The following is a 15,955-nucleotide window of genomic DNA, read 5'->3' as shown; positions in this document are numbered from 1 at the left end:
AAATGTCTCTAAATCAAAAAAATAAATAATTAAACACTATAAAACAAAGCAAACTGTCAATAATCATCAATATGACAGTATTCAGGCAGACTAAAATGAATCTAAAGGTTATTCTTTAAAAGGTGCCTATTCAGCTCCCCTCCAGTCCAACTCCACCTCTAGTGGGCTGACTTTTACCACAAATGTCACTGTGTATTGGGGAGGCTCTCATTATTTGTGATTCCAATGTGTTCAAAACAACAAAAGTAAAATGCTATAGGTTTATATTGTTTATAGGGAATATCCACTCAGTACATACATTTTTATGCTTTTAACAGACGCTTTTATCCAAAGCGACTTACATTCAGGCTAACATCTTTTACCTATTATGTGATCCCTGGGAATCGAACCCACAACCATAAAAAAGTAAAACTGTTTAAATATCAATGGAAAAGTACACCTTATATATTACAGTAGATCTATGTATAGAAATGTTAAACAAATAATATTAAAAAGTAATATTAACAAAGATTTATAAATGTTGATACAAAAAGTTCTTTAACATTAGTTCTGTCAGGACACAACTTATAGTTTGTTTTGGCAGTATATCTTTCTGTTCTGGGTATAAACTCCCTGTTTGTCTATGTACTCTGTCATGAATGAGCAAGGAGAAAAACATTAATAACCCAAGGGTAAACAGAACAGAACAAAGCAGATATCTTTATTGTGCTTGATGAGATTTAAGTGTAACGTCTCCGTTATGTATGTATCCATCGTTCCCTGAAGGAGGACTGGAATCTCGCTTAGAGAGACCAATCCACTTTGAGTGTAAACTAAATGAGCCAATGCACATTGGCATGTGATGATTGCATCCAGCTGCCGCTAGTGCAAGTATAACTAGGCAGCAGGTGCAATGCATACTCGGGTTTCTGCTGAGGGGCCGAGATGGTAACAGCAGCTGTGGCGATGGGACGTGATGTCTCTGTTCCTGTCACACACCTGGACTCATTTAGCTTGTTTTTGCCCGTGACCCAGTTTCTGTCTTCCGTGTCTAGTTTGATTAGTTCCCAGGTGTGTCTATTATCTTCCTCATGTGTTCCATGTCCCTGTTAATTTAATGATTCCATCCACCTGTGTTTCCCCTATTATCTGTTGTACATAAGCCTTGTCCCTTCAGTTCTGTTTTGTCGGGTCTTCTCACTTGTGACTCACTTGCTACTTACGTGTGTCTACCTCTGTGCTCCATGTTGGATATCCCCTGTGTTGGATATATTCAAAGCCTTATTCTGTTTATCCTCGACTCCGTATTCCTTCAGGCAGCGAAAACCGTGACAGAAGACCCGACCAAAAGAAGAAAATAGAAAACTGCGTGTTTTTTCCCTCCGTTTTGTTTTTGTGTTTTCAAAGTCTTTTTGTTTCGTAGTGTTCTATGGATCCCCTCTATCGTCCCGAATTCCTCATCCTCCTGCTGAAGCAGGAAGGACGTTCTCTCGAGGACCATACCAGACAGTTTCTCCTATTAGCTAATGCCACCAGCTACCCGGACGACGCGCTCTGCACCTTCTACAACACCAGCCTGAACTCCAAGTGCAGAGCGTTGTCGCCCGAAGATGGTCCTCGGGAGGATTTCGCCGCATACGTGGAGTGGACTCTGGCGAGAAATGGCTCATCTTTCACCGTCAGCCCCATAGAGGATCTCGCCAGTCCCACTCCCTACCCAGAGACCAGCCAGCCACCAACTCGCTACACGGAGCCAGAGCCCACCGCAGCCGCAGAGCCCGAGCAATCCATTGACAGGGAACAGGATCTCGAGAGCGCGACTGACCAGGTGTGTGAGCCGGCAACACCGTGCATCGTGGGAGTCCTCGTGGAGATCGAGGGCGTGGAGGAAAGCCCTGCCCACACTCCTGCGACTGAGGGTGAGCTATATGCAGTCTCTGAAGATCGTATGGAGCAAGTTCTGGATCTGATGGACTGGTCTATGGAGGTAATCCCCAATTTTCCTGTTTCCCCGCTGGTTCCGTCCAGCCCTGATTCCCCTGTATACCCTCTCAGTCTCCCACTCCTACCTCCTCCAGTCATTTCCTCTGCTCCATTTCCGCTGGTTCCGCCCAGCCCTGAGTTTTCTGTTTCTCCGCTGGTTCCGCCCAGCCCTGAGTTTTCTGTTTCTCCGCTGGTTCCGCCCAGCCCTGAGTTTTCTGTTTCTCCGCTGGTTCCGCCCAGCTCTGAATCTTCTGTGTCTCCGCTGGTTCCGCCCAGCTCTGAATCTTCTGTGTCTCCGCTGGTTCCGCCCAGCTCTGAATTTTCTGTTTCACCACTGGTTCCGCCCAGCCATGATTTTTCTGTTTCACCACTGGTTCCGCCCAGCCCTGAATCTTCTGTGTCTCCTGTATTCCCTCCCAGCCTCCCTCTCCCGCCTCCTCCCAAACCTGCTGGTCCCTCTACTCTTTCGCTGGTTCCATCCAGTCCTGATCCTCCTGTCCTTCCTCCCATCCTTCTCCTCTCTCCTCCTCCTAGACCAGCCAGTTCCTCGCCATCCCTGCTGGTGCCAGTCAGTCCCGCAGCTCACCCTCAGTCCGCGCCATCGGGGCGCGATGGTTCGCCGCTGGACTGCCAGTCTCCAGCTCCTCCTTGGCGTGTTAAGGCCCTGTCTCCGCCTCCAGCCTCCGAGCCCTGGACTCCTCCTCGGTCCTTCGACCCAGCGGCTCCGCCTTGGCTCTTAGCTCCCTCGTCTCCACCGTGGCCTGTCATCCCACCTGCTCCACCGGGCTCCCTCGTCCCTCCGGCTCCACCTTGGTCAGTCGTCGACCATCCGCCGCCTCGGGACTCCACTCCTCTGGTTCCACCTCGTCACTCCATCCCTCCGGCTCTGTCAGGCTCCTCCTTCCCTCCGGTTCCACCTCCATCCTCGGTCGCTCCGGCTCCACAGCGGTCTGCCAGGACCCCGCCTCCGCCTTGGTCGCCTGAGCCTTCTGCTCCACCTAGGCCCTCCGGAACCTCGACGTCCCCCTGGCTCTGCGGCTGTGCTGCTCCATCTTGGGCTCCTCACCCACCGGTGCAGTCTCCGCCTGTCGGCCCCCTGGTGTTGTCGACCCTTCCTTCACCATGGCTCCTCCCGCCGTCGACCCCACCTTGGATCTCCGTCCTGGCTGGTCTCTGGTGGACCATCTGGCTCCTCCTGCTCCTGTCTCCTCCCTGGCTCCTCCCTCCGTCGTCTCCTCCCTGGCTCCTTCCTCCGTGGTCCCTGTCTGCTGGCCCCCTCCTGGGAGTCCGTCCTCCACCGGAACCTCCTCCCTAGTTCCCACCCACGCCTCCCTCGGTTGTTTCTACGGTGCGAGGACGCACCTACCGGGAGGGGGGAGTACTGTCACACACCTGGACTCATTTAGCTTGTTTTTGCCCGTGACCCAGTTTCTGTCTTCCGTGTCTAGTTTGATTAGTTCCCAGGTGTGTCTATTATCTTCCTCATGTGTTCCATGTCCCTGTTAATTTAATGATTCCATCCACCTGTGTTTCCCCTATTATCTGTTGTACATAAGCCTTGTCCCTTCAGTTCTGTTTTGTCGGGTCTTCTCACTTGTGACTCACTTGCTACTTACGTGTGTCTACCTCTGTGCTCCATGTTGGATATCCCCTGTGTTGGATATATTCAAAGCCTTATTCTGTTTATCCTCGACTCCGTATTCCTTCAGGCAGCGAAAACCGTGACAGTTCCCTCCTTCAGGTAACAAGTATTACATACGTAACCGAGACATAGCCTTTCAGTTGGTCATTCCTGACGTCATTTAGTGACTGACTGTTTAGAGTCTGTAACACTAAACAGATGTTTAGTATAAGCTATAGACCCCGTTATAACTGCTTCATTTAATCGATTTACTACGATTTATTTAATCCCTGCTACATGCTCTAATGCATTAGGCTATAGAAGGTTGTTTTCTGTGGCCACAAAAATATCCCGTCTTAGAGTTTATATGAAATTAAATTAAACTAAATGTTTGATGGATGAACCGATTAGTTGATGGCAATTGAATTCTGCCACAGTTACTAATGGCAGCTCATAAATATTTGTAATCATAATTAATTGTAATTATATACATTTCCCATTTGAACTAATTTAGTAGTACATCTGAGATGCTAGAAAAATGTCTTGAGTCCAGACATGAGTACTACAGTACTGCACTCTGGCTGCCCATTCACTCAGACATGACTGACGGACTATTTATGTGCACTAGATGGACCGCACACACCTTACTGACAGAAACCAAACCACATGTTAAGCAATTGAGCCTAAAATACATTCTGTTTATAGCATCCTATTTGGATTTTTTTTCTTCCTTCCCACTTTCATTTTTATTCAGATCTGATGATAACTCTCCATTGATTCTGCATGTCATTAATTCTCGCCATTTGTTTGCTCCTACTGGCAAAAAATGATTTCCTCTCTCAAGCTCAGTCTATGCTATCTCTTTCCTCCATTTGTTTGGTTTTCCTCGCACCATTTTCACAGGCCAGTTTTGGAGTTGAGCTGAAGAAAATAAACATTTTAGCATCAGTGTTTTACATTAAGACCTGTTCCAGTGACGCATATAAAAGTACGTGACCGCGTCAGAATAGCAAGTGACGTGTTGTATGTTAAAATGAATATGATTTAAATGTATTCAAGTATCAAAACTTTTATTGAAAAATAAGAAACAATATACATTTGAATACTAAAAATGTTAAATATGAATGTAACAATGCAAATTGTGCTAATGGAAAGGGAATAGATGATTATGGCTATTTATCCACCAACAGCTCTTGATCTAAATATTTTAGAATGATGTAACATAATTATCTCATACTGATTGAATAAAAGTTGAAAGCAAAATGTGTTGAAGATGCACAAATCACATAATTCAGGTGAGATGTAGCACTGAGTTCTACAGCCAATTCAAAGTGATTACATTAATTAAGCCCTGAAATGTATCTCACAAATATGTTTGCATGCACATAATTGACAAACACACTGCCTGGCAGTGACTGTGTGACGATGTAATTCTGTTCTCCAAGGATCTTAACAATCACAATTTAATGAAAACAAGAAAGCATGGGAAATAAGGCAGCATTCAGCCATCCATTTACCAGCTCAGTTCAGTCATCCGGGGCTAAATTCAAATGACTTTAGGGCCACTAGTCAGGTGACTTTTCTCCACTGGGGGCCAGTCAAATTGTTAAAGCCAAATACGTTGTTTGTTTTGTTTTCCCCAAACCATTGCCATGTTGCACCACACATGTCATGTGCACAAACAAGCTGTGTCCAAAACATCTCTCTATATTATACTGTGGCATTCAATATATGAGAATATAAAGAAAATTGTAAATAAGTGGCACAGCAACATTCATATTATCACACACTGGGAATATAGTACCTACTCTCTAATGAGGGGCAGTAGCTTGAGACAAACTGTTTAGAAGCAATGTTGCTGAAATAACTTTAAGACCAGACAGTCTGGACATTGCAGTGTATTCATAGTGTATATGGACTAGCACTGCTAATGTGCAAATGTTTTATGGGAAAAGACATTTAATACATTAACTGTACAACTAGCTTTTGGGATTATTAATAGTGATATATAGCAGCTGTGGCTTGTAGCGCTGGTCCCATCATGCAAGATGAAAAGCAGTGGCTGACGGCAAGGTTCTAATTAAGGTAGTTAAGAACAGTTAATAATATTTCCCAATATTAGTCATTTTATTGTATTTTTCATCAAACAAAGGTCACATTAGTGAGCATTAAAGACTTCTTTTAGATATGAACCTTAGGTCTCAGTTTGAACTTAATTTTCTAAGTTTTTATCCTAAGGGAACAAGCATGTTATGAGTTAGTCAATAACTGTGACTTTTAAAGCTAGCCTGGCTAAAGTGTTTCACACATAAATATCACCTGACAAACAATCTTAAGATGCCTGTGAGAAAGATAAATTAGTGTTTTGACTTGCATGTGATGTTTGCTGCTGATATATTAAGAATCAGTACATCAGATTTGTTTTGAGCAGAATACACTGTAGAAAATGAATACAGGAAGTCATTAATTTAAGGGGTATTTATAATGAGTTGGTGGTAGGTAGCTAATAGAGCCAGAGTGATTAAGTCATATTCAATAAGTTTTTGGCTTTTAAAACAACCTTTGTAGGTTAGTGTCACGCTGCCAGTCTTTGTTTTCCTGGGTGTTCCCTAATGAGCTCACTTCCCCTTAGGCACTTCACCATAGGCACTTTAATTCCGCTAGTCTGGTTGTGTCTTCACAGTAATTGCACTCCAATTAGAATCGCACAGGTGTTGACAATACTCTGTCATTAGTTTCCCTATATAGAGCTGTCTTTCTCTGTTGTCTTCATGGAGTCCTTACCCTATGTGTCTCATGCTCTCCTTCCCCCGAGACTTCCTCTACCTTCTCATTCTTCCGAGTTCCCCGTTTCATCCGGTTCCCTTTTTTGGTTACGTTTGTCTCTCATGACTGTTTATTTTTGTAGTTACCCCTCTGTTTAAATAAAAACCCTTACCTGCATTTGGATCTACCCTCTCTTTGTGTTTTCCCAAACCCAACCGTGACAGAAGGACTCCATCATGCCTAGATCCAGCGGTGTGAGATTTCGAATCGGTTCCCCAGCCACCATGGAGGAACGGAGGGGGAGAGTCCGGAACTTAACCACCCTTCATCAAGAGGGAAGGGAGGTGGGTGGCCTGGCGCAATTGTTTTGGACTTTGGCAGTCGGGTTAGGTTACAATGATGCAGCACTAAAGGATTGGTTTAATAATTGCCTGGATGATCCTTTACCTCAATGGGAGATGAAGGGGTTAGAGATCCTGGACTTTTGGGGGTTTACCAATTACCTGCACCATCGTGCTCAGTGGAATGCAACAACCACACCAGAGTTTCCAGACAAGGCTGCCAGCTCAGCCCCACAACCCAAGATGGCCACCAGCCCAGCCCCACAGCCCAAGATGGCCGCCAGCCTAGCGCCACAGCTCAAGATGGCCGCCAGCCCAGCACCACAGCACAAGATGGCCGACTCAACGCCACCGACTCTCCATCGTAGAGGGCGGAGGAGGAGACAGGCAGCTACTGTTCCTCAGGACCCGGAGAACGTTCCCGAGCGGGCGGCTGCCGTCCATGAGGCCATTCCCGATGCGGTGCCCGCTGCTGTTCCGGAGGCGGTGGCCGAGGCTGTTCCCGATGCGGTGCCCGCTGCTGTTCCGGAGACCGAGGCGGTGGCCGAGGCCGTTCCCGATGCGGTGCCCGCTAATGTTCCGGAGGCCGAGGCGGTGCCCGATGCAGTCTCCGAGGCGGTGCCCGATGCAGTTCCCGAGGCGGTGCCCGATGCTGTTTCCGAGGCCGAGGCTGTTCCCGAGAAGGTGCTCGATGCTGTTCGAGAGGCCGAGGCAATGCCCGATGCTGTTCCCGATGTGGTGCCCGCTGCGGTTCTGGAGGCCGAGGCGGTACCCGCTGCTGTTCCGGAGGCCGAGGCGGTGGCCGAGGCCGTTCCCGATGCGGTTCCCGTTGCTGTTCTGGAGGCCGAGGCGGTGCCCGCTGCTGTTCCGGAGGCCGAGGCGGTGACCGAAGCCGTTCCCGATGCGGTTCCCGTTGCTGTTCCGGAGGCCGGGGCGGTGGCCGAGGTCGTTCCCGATGCGGTGCCCGCTGCTGCTCCGGAGGCCGAGGCTGTTCCCGAGGCGGTGCCCGATGCAGTTCCCGAGGCGGTGCCCGATGCAGTTCCCGAGGCGGTGCCCGATGCTGTTCCCGAGGCGGTGCCCGCTAATGTTCCGGAGGCCGAGGCGGTGCCCGACGCAGTCTCCGAGGCGGTGCCCGATGCAGTTCCCGAGGCGGTGCCCGATGCTGTTTCCGAGGCCGAGGCTGTTCCCGAGAAGGTGCTCGATGCTGTTCGAGAGGCCGAGGCAATGCCCGATGCTATTCCCGATGTGGTGCCCGCTGCGGTTCTGGAGGCCGAGGCGGTACCCGCTGCTGTTCCGGAGGCCGAGGCGGTGGCCGAGGCCGTTCCCGATGCGGTTCCCGTTGCTGTTCTGGAGGCCGAGGCGGTGCCCGCTGCTGTTCCGGAGGCCGAGGCGGTGACCGAAGCCGTTCCCGATGCGGTTCCCGTTGCTGTTCCGGAGGCCGAGGCGGTGCCCGATGCTGTTCCCGAGGCGGTGCCCGATGCAGTTTCCGAGGCGGTGCCCGAGGCAGTTCCCGAGGCGGTGCCCGAGGCAGTTCCCGAGGCGGTGCCCGAGGCAGTTCCCGAGGCGGTGCCCGATGCTGTTCCCGAGGCGGTGCCCGATGCTGTTCCCGAGGCGGTGCTCAATGCTGTGCCCGATGCTGTTCCCGAGGCGGTGCCCGATGCTGTTCCCGAGGCGGTGCCCGATGCTGTGCCCGATGCTGTTCCCGAGGCGGTGCCCGATGCAGTTCCCGAGGCGGTGACCGATGCAGTTCCCGAGGCGGTGCCCGATGCAGTTCCCGAGGCGGTGCCCGATGCAGTTCCCGAGGCGGTGCCCGATGCAGTTCCCGAGGCGGTGCCCGATGCAGTTCCCGAGGCGGTGCCCGATGCAGTTCCCGAGGCGGTGCCCGATGCAGTTCCCGAGGCGGTGCCCGATGCAGTTCCCGAGGCGGTGCCCGAGGCGGTGCCCGATGCAGTTCCCGAGGCGGTGCCCGATGCAGTTCCCGAGGCGGTGCCCGATGCAGTTCCCGAGGCGGTGCCCGATGCTGTTCCCGAGGCGGTGCCCGATGCAGTTCCCGAGGCGGTGCCCGAGGCTGTTCCCGAGGCGGTGCTCGATGCAGTTCCCGATGCTGTTCCCGAGGCGGAGCCCGATGCTGTTCCCGAGGCGGTGCCCGATGCTGTTCCCGAGGCGGTGCCCGATGCTGTTCCCGAGGCGGAGCCCGATGCTGTTCCCGAGGCGGAGCCCGATGCTGTTCCCGAGGCGGTGCCCGATGCAGTTCCCGAGGCGGTGCCCGATGTTGTTCCCGAGGCGGTGCCCGATGCTGTTCCCGAGGCGGTGCCCGATGCTGTTCCCGAGGCGGTGCCCGATGCTGTTCCCGAGGCGGTGCCCGATGCTGTTCCCGAGGCGGTGCCCGATGCAGTTCCCGAGGCGGTGCCCGATGCTGTTCCCGAGGCGGTGCCCGAGGCTGTTCCCGAGGCGGTGCTCGATGTTGTTCCCGAGGCGGTGCCCGATGCTGTTCCCGAGGCGGTGCCCGATGCAGTTCCCGAGGCTGTTCCCGAGGCGGTGCCCGAGGCTGTTCCCGAGGCGGTGCCCGATGCAGTTCCCGATGCTGTTCCCGAGGCGGAGCCCGATGCTGTTCCCGAGGCGGAGCCCGATGCAGTTCCCGAGGCGGAGCCCGATGCAGTTCCCGAGGCGGAGCCCGATGCAGTTCCCGAGGCGGTGCTCGATGCAGTTCCCGAGGCGGTGCTCGATGCTGTTCCCGAGGCGGTGCCCGATGCTGTTCCCGAGGCGGTGCCCGATACAGTTCCCGAGGCGGTGCCCGAGGCTGTTCCAGAGGCGGTGCCTGATACAGTTCCCGAGGCGGTGACCACAAGGCCGTGGTGGTCTTCTACTCCGCCCTGGGGGACTCTGGCGGTGACCACGAGGACGTGGTGGTCGTCCGCTCCACCCTGGGGGACTCGGGCGGTGACCACGAGGACGTGGTGGTCGTCCGCTCCGCTCTGGGGGACTCCGGCGGTGACCATGAGGACGTGGTGGTCTTCTGCTCCGCCCTGGTGGACTCCGGCCTCGACCACAAAGACGTGGTGGTCTTCCGCTCCGCCCTGGAGGGCTTTGACTTTGACCACAAGGCCGTGGTGGTCTTCCGCTCCGCCCTGGTGGACTCCGGCCTCGACCACAAAGATGTGGTGGTCATCTGCTCCGTCCTGGTGGACGCCTCAACATGCCCTTCATGGACTTATGTTTTGTGTTTTTTGAGTTCTGTTTCTGTCTGTTCCTTTTAGTTTAGTCTGGCCCTCCTTCCCTCCCCCTGAGCCTCCACCTGTCCGCCTCCCTCCTGGACTCCTTGTTTTGTGTTGCACCTTTCCATTCCTCCTGGTTGCTCCTGTCCCTGTTTTCTGTCCCTCCGTCCCTCCCCCTGGTCCGCCGCCGTTCCACCTCCCTCCTGCCTCTTTTTCTGTTGGGGTTTTCCTGGGTTTAGGTGGAGCATCTGGTAGCTGCTCCGTAGGGAGGGGGTAATGTCACGCTGCCAGTCTTTGTTTTCCTGGGTGTTCCCTAATGAGCTCACTTCCCCTTAGGCACTTCACCATAGGCACTTTAATTCCGCTAGTCTGGTTGTGTCTTCACAGTAATTGCACTCCAATTAGAATCGCACAGGTGTTGACAATACTCTGTCATTAGTTTCCCTATATAGAGCTGTCTTTCTCTGTTGTCTTCATGGAGTCCTTACCCTATGTGTCTCATGCTCTCCTTCCCCCGAGACTTCCTCTACCTTCTCATTCTTCCGAGTTCCCCGTTTCATCCGGTTCCCTTTTTTGGTTACGTTTGTCTCTCATGACTGTTTATTTTTGTAGTTACCCCTCTGTTTAAATAAAAACCCTTACCTGCATTTGGATCTACCCTCTCTTTGTGTTTTCCCAAACCCAACCGTGACAGTTAGCTGATAGCATAATCTTTTTAACAGTGCAGCAGTAGCACCAAGGTTAATTGTCTTGTCAATCCTCAGGGTTTAAGAGACATCATTATTTCCTAAATTTAGCAGGCTTAATGGTTTGTGATTTACTTACCCATTGTAGAGAAAGCAGGAGGCTTGCAGTGAGATTTTTAGGTTTACAAATGTATCAGAATTTTACAAAACTATGATTTAACACAAAATAACACTTTAAAACAAGACATTTCCTGGAACAGTAGAAATCCTGGTGTCTGAAGCAAGAAATTCAGCAGATATCTTGACTCTATTATATGTCCATCGCAGCAATAGTTCACCAGCACCGATGACACAACAGAGCATTTATTAATGAGCTGAGGGGAAATATCAACTGCCATTTCTGCAATGCTCAAGATTTGGGAAAAATGCCAGACAGAAAATGAATCAGCCAGTGGCACTGGCTACACTGTCAGATCTTTGAAAGGCCACTAAACACATCTGCAAATAATTGGATCTATAAATAGCTCCTAATACAGGCTAGGTGAAGGCTGAAATTAATGCAGACGGGTCGCAGCACTGATTATGTTTTATATATGAAGACAAGCCCCCAGGCAACATTGCCCTGATAACCTGCTGCTGAGAAAAACAAGCAACTTTGTGATGTATTTTTACGCAGTTTCACATGCAAGAGAGTATGTAAATATCAGCAGATTGTGATCTGGCACATGTAAAACACAAACTAATATTCAAGGCATGATTAACATTGCTTTTATACAGACGTTCAGTCCACAAGAACCTAATTAGACACAATATTGCTAATTACTTTGTATGTTTTTGCTCTGCCAATGAATAGAATTCCTAAAAATAAAAAATCTAAGTTGAATGAACTAGTAATGTTTAATTCCTAAATGACATGTAGTGTGTTCAGCTCATTCAAAAGACTGAATCAGTTGAGTAAAAGATTCAATGACTCACTAATAAAGATTTGCATCGTTCCTGTATTAATCAGTCTGTATGGAAGAATGGATCAGATGTCAACAACTCACTCATAAACTTGTTTAGCTCCTGAATGAATCAGTGTATCTGAACAAATTAACAATGAAAAAATCAACAACTAATTTATGAAGACAATAACTCATTTAGTTTCTGAACAAATCAACGCAAAATAAAAAAAATATGAATGACTCTTTCATTTGTTGCCATCTACCAGCTTAATGAGGAAATATGAAGTCACTAAAAATAACGTGCAAACATAAAAGCATTTTATGTTGTATACTTATACTATTCTGTATAACTATGAAATATCTGCATTTTAACATTGAATGCTTTTACATTTGACTAACATAAAGCTGTTTGTTAATTTGTTGGTGTATCTCTAGGTGTTTATAACTGCGATCTAACGCAGATCTGCTGCATTAATCTGAGCATATGGAGAGCATCAAGTATTGTCTCATGTATTTAAGACACTAAAGAAGACACAAGGGAACTCCATAAACACAAATGAAGGCATGTGGGAGTATCTTTACTGGTCTGTAAACTTAAACAGTTTCACCACACATATTTATAATACCCAGCTGCTGCTATTTTTCTAAAGGAGAAAATGTTCTCATCAGAAGAACAGCTTTATGAGGTCGGTCCTCCTGAGATAAATACAGTAATTGCATTTCAATCTATGGATGTTTAAGGACAATGCTGCTTTGAACTTTTAAAGGAGAAGGGGGAAACAAAGCCACAGAAGCTCAGAGTGTGAGCCCATGAAAGTATCCACACCTTGCATCACATTGTTTTGGACAGGATCTTCACTGTACGTGCTGACTTTGATCTGATATTGCCCATGTGAATGTTGTTGCATGTTAACTGATGACAACACAGTGCATGGATCATGTAGGTTGAAATGCAAACACATGCTGATAAACTAATGCAATCGCAGCAGTCCTGGCCCTCATGTTCAGAATATAGAAGAAATATTGAGGAGAATACAAAGATACTGTAGTTGACAATGATAGTAATAATTAAATACATAACTTAATGATCATTCATTTACTGTTTTAGCTCTGCCTCATGTCTTTTAGTTTTGTACTACTGCTAAGCTCCAGTTAATTTAATCTTGAAAATCATTATTTTATTCATTTCTATGTACTATATACCAGTGACAATGGCAGCACTGATCCACACCTATTAAAAATGTATTCAAACATGCCTTATCTGCCTATACCTGGTCAATACTTCCAGTGAATGAAAGATTTAAGACTGATGTGAGAGGAAGAGATTTTAAGTGTGTACCAATTTAAAGTTTGTTACTGTATTTACAATGCTTTCCAAATTATACAGGATTGCAATAACTGAGCAAATGGCAACCGAAAGAGGCTCAGTGAAAGCAAAGGGTGCTATGGGAGGTAAAAAATGACATACTGTGATGATAGAAATAGGATGCTGCAACTTTCCAGAAATAACCAATAACCAATCCACATGATGGAATTTAAGGGAGGGGAAAGAAACGGCATGCTGTGAAAGACAGCATGAGTTCAAACATAAGTGAGAGAGTGATCACGTGGAGAAGGAGAGCTGATACGATGCAAAAAAGAAAAAAGAAAGCAACTTTGTAAATAGTACAAAGGAAAGACAATAACAGAGAGCCACTTGGCTGTTGCGTCTAAGACAGTTTACCGGAGAAGCTTGCCTTGGTCTGCATGATCTTTGAATAAACGTGTGTAATTACAGCTCAAGGGCTCATTATGAAGAAGGAAGGTGTGTCTCGTGAAGACAGAGGATGATGATAACAACCGCTGCAGGACAAAACAGACAGCAGACGACGTGAAAGGGCAAAAGATATACAAAGACAAAGACACTGAAAAGAGAGAACAGAGGATATATGGTACCTAGGTAAGACACATAACAGCAGGACTCGAGGTCTGTGCCAAACACTGCTGGGCTGGAATTGGAATAGGAAAATGGGAATTAAATGGGAAATGCATGCATAATCTGACATAAAATGCAAAAAGAAAAGTACAGATGCTTTGATGGAGGAATAAATTAAGGGATGAAGAAGGAGGGTAGCATGCCATATGCAAACCTCCCCTTCCTCTTCACAATCAAATACACTCCCACACACACTTCATAAGATTCAAGTCTCTGCTGCTGCCTGTTATTTATTGTGAGGTCTTCAAACTGAGGGTTTGAAAAGCATCCTTGATTTATTCCTCAGAGATAAACTTGTATTCTGACAGCTAAAGCAGGACGGATGAATCATTGAACTGGAGTGTTATTCTATGATCTGTGTTGTCCTTATAATATTACATTTAAAGTATCAAAGACATCCACTCTGGTGAAATGAAATCGTGGGGTTTAGTATTCTAGTTTTTAGCTTTTAAATAGAAAAAAATAATATGCACAGAAAATAAATTATCCTGTTTAACACATTCAGGTTTAATTATTTCCAAAAAAAGAAATGCTTGATTGTAATTATTATAGAAATTATTTGCAATACATGATGAAGACCGCATTATTATCCCAATGGAAAATTTTCGCAATTGTGTTGAAAGATAAATGTGAAAAAAAGGGAAATAAATGTAAAATATAACACAGTCAGGTTTTGTTATTTTGCAAAAAAGGGCACCAAATAAACATAACAGAAATAATTTATAACATAACGCAAGCAGCATTTAATTGCCAATGGAGAATTATGTCAGGTGCACTGTCCTCGATCCTGTTCATAAACAGTGTGAATTTTAGGGAATTAAATCAATGCACGTACAACTAAGAGGAGGCAAAAGAGGAGAAAGAAGTTGTTATTGATTGGCGCAGTGTAACTGTACAGCCAGCAATATATCAGGAGCCGAAGAAGACCTGGCGCCCCATTTATCAATTCACCACCACAATACCATGAAACAGAAATAAGAATCTAGTCAAATGTAGCTATTGCTTAAAGGCAATCCTGTAATGCACTGTAATGTGTTCTCTTAAATACAAAATAGTAAAAAAAAATATAACAATAACAATTATTAAATTATTTTATTTTTCTATGCAGGAATTTGTATGCTTATTAGAGTATTGCATTAAGTCTGCACTAGGTTTTGGAACAGAGCTCCAGACAGACTTACATTAATCTGCCAGTGACAAATGCAATGCATGTGTGCTCATGTGTTCACTGCAGTTACATTTCAGGAGTAAAATTGCACACACAAAAAACGAACAACATACTGGTCTTCTCAATATGGTTGATTTATGGTTACCATGCTTTAACTACAGTTTAACCTTTTTTGTAGTAAAACCATGGGTTTCACAAGGGATGAGCAATAAATGAATTTAGGTTCTCATAATGTCCTTATGTCCTTTGATGATAATGGTGGAGCAAGGTGCAAAACCTTACAGAAATATCTGACACCCATTCATGTAAATCCCAGGGCCATGCACATTAGAGCTGATCACCAAAGACTTGCCCAGTGCTCTAACATGCCTAGAGAGAAAACCTGAAGGACATGCCTGCAGATCTTTAGGGCAGATAAACTGTGGAAATCACTTACTCAGAATTAAATGGAGGCTTAATTGACTCTTTGGGAAAAGCTAACGATCCTGAGGTCTTTGGTGCTGCTTCACCTTTCTGATTTTTAGTTCACGTAGAATAAGTGGGCAGCACAGTCAAATTTTTCTAAATCATTTTTTATGCTAATTTTCTCATTCATCTTTCTCTTGTTTGCTCTTATATTACTGTTTTAGTCACTTCTTTTCATGACTGAATGAATGATACATTGTCACATTCTTTTGAACCTGTCTGTATATACACACTCAAACACACACACAAAGCCTCTCGACCCTTTTGCTGTTGCCATGGAAACCTCACCCTGCAAGCCCTTCCTGTCTTCACCCCAGAGATGTCTCTTGATGAGACACCACATGTTACAGTCCCCGAGAAGATTTACCTCCCATAGTTTATTCTTTGTATGTTATAAAGGGCAAAAATTCATAGTTTCCAAGATCTTGAATTGAAACAACAAATCATTAAATTGTTTGCTCTGTGACCCATACATTAATAACACACATGTTTCTGCTTTACTGTCCTTATCGTATTGTGTTTTATTATTGCTTATATATTTGTACCAGTCTGTGTGCTTCCTCCTGTCTGCCAGATCAACACTGTCTGTGATTGGTGTTTTGTGGCACATTCATGGCCTAATGGTTTGTAAACAAAAGGTTGTGGGTTCATGCACTTTTACATGGCCCTAATCACATGTGTAGATAAAGAGGGTGTGCTAGGGTTCACTTTGATTGATTGTGTGATGCACATGCCACCTTAGACCATTTAGAGGTTTTTGAGGTTCACTCAGTGAGTCTGATTAAGAGCAATAGAGCGTGTAGAGAAGATTA

Source organism: Carassius gibelio, chromosome B19, assembly GCF_023724105.1.
Source record: "Carassius gibelio isolate Cgi1373 ecotype wild population from Czech Republic chromosome B19, carGib1.2-hapl.c, whole genome shotgun sequence".
NCBI classification, from domain to species: Eukaryota; Metazoa; Chordata; class Actinopteri; order Cypriniformes; family Cyprinidae; genus Carassius; species Carassius gibelio.
This window is presented reverse-complemented; position numbering follows the sequence as displayed.